We start from the raw sequence: 1,886 nt of genomic DNA on the forward strand, positions 1-1,886 counted from the left end.
AGTTTTACTTACGGATTACATTTGACTGTAAAATTTGAAGGATAGCACGTGCTATCCCTGCTAAATACGATGCCGTTTCTTTTTCTCTCACACACGCTCGCTCGTTGAAATACAAAAATATAACACCTATTTAATAGAAATATATAGATAAAGATCAATGGAGGGCAACTCCAAAACTTATAGCATAACGATGACACTACATATAACAAAGACAACACAAGGAAAAACATGGTTTTCCATATTTATTTTGATATATAGTATATATGTTTTTAAATCTCGCATCCCATCTGTCGCTGGATGAATCTTAGTGTACCCTGCAACAACCAATCACAAAAAATAAATATCTTCTTCGGGTTAAAATATAGTTTAATAATTTGTTCAACTAATAACTATATATTAAGGTCGTTTTGATAATAATTATCTAAACCCTTATAGTTTAAAATTAAAATAAAAAATATCTACGACAACTATTAATGAAGGAAAATGTAAAATTGATTTCGGTTCGTGCCAAAAGAATAAGGAAACTAACGGTTTTTGGATGATATCAGATGAAACATATTGGGTTTTTCGAAGAAAAAAAAATAGTATGTTAGGTTGATGTGTCTAGTCGACGCTATATCCAGTTTAGCGGAATATTACTATTTTAGATCTATTATAAGACGAAAAGATGAAGCCTTAACATTACGTTTAGAAGATGAAATATAAAAATGTATAAATAGGACGACATACTTGGAGCAGTCGATGTCGGGGCTGAACTTAAAAGGAAGATTAACACCACACTTTGCTGGAAGGCCGACGGCATTGCTAGGATTGATGCCAGCATATTGTGTATAAGCAGTTTTCAGGCAACCACAAGCAGTCTTGCGGTCGGGGGTTGCTTGAGTGGCGGCGTTCAGACTCTTAAGACCACTGCAACATGGTGGAGGCAGTGCACCACCAGTCCTCAGGTAGGCTAGGCATGGCAACATCTTGCTCACCACCTGACCGCAGGTAATAGCAGCCTCTGCATAGGGTGCCGACAACACCATGCAAGTCACCACAACACATAAGGCCTTAATTATTGTCACTGCCATAGTTCAACTGAACTTCACTCAATTTAAATAGAAAACCTAACTAACACAAGATAGGTCTCTTTTACGTATATCGGTTTGATGCAAGAAACAGTTATGGACGGTACCACGTATTTATAATGATTTCTATGTATGTGAATGTGCGTATGGTTTCTAATTAAAGGCCATAAAATTCTGGTAGAACATACGCATGTTAAATAAATGTTGTACTATTATCTGAGAGTGACAAATGTTTGAGATTATTTATATAGGTTATGCTTCCTATTCTGTATTATAAAGGATATTAGTCATATATGTTGAATTTTAAGAGTTATAAGATACAATTTTTTTTTTGTAAAAATCAATTATGTATAAATAAATCATTCATACTTGCTAAAAGTTGGAAGATTTGAATTGAGGAAGGTTATTAAGAAATTTAATTTAGGGCAACATAACAATTTTAAAATATATAATTCATATATATAAATTAATGTACATTTTTTAAAATAGATACTGATATTAATTAATTTACATCAAATTTACAAACAGACAATATTAATATAAGGTCTAAACATAAATATTTTATTTAAAAGTGATAATTTTTTATTACATAATAACTAATAATAAAATCTAATAATTATTTTCCCGTTAAAAAACTATGCGTCGAAAAAACTATTTATCGTTGCCGCTTTGCGTGGGTACACACAAATAGGCCCGACTCAATACATGGGCGACTTGGGCTCAGGCCCAGGACAACAAACCATCGAGGGCATCAAAATAATCCAGGTATATGTATAGTATATATAATGATGGCCCAAAAACTTGGCCTATATTGTT

General features: G+C 32.8%; 1 pseudogene; it reads right to left on the bottom strand.

The window, feature by feature from the left end:
* Nucleotides 1-638: 638 nt before the first annotated feature.
* On the bottom strand, nucleotides 639-1,073 carry LOC145139462 (non-specific lipid-transfer protein pseudogene; annotated as a pseudogene).
* Between the last annotated feature and the right edge of the window lie 813 nt (nucleotides 1,074-1,886).

This window comes from Lactuca virosa, chromosome 9, assembly GCF_052849685.1.
Source record: "Lactuca virosa cultivar CGN04683 chromosome 9, Lactuca_virosa_CGN04683_v6, whole genome shotgun sequence".
Lineage (NCBI taxonomy): Eukaryota > Viridiplantae > Streptophyta > Magnoliopsida > Asterales > Asteraceae > Lactuca > Lactuca virosa.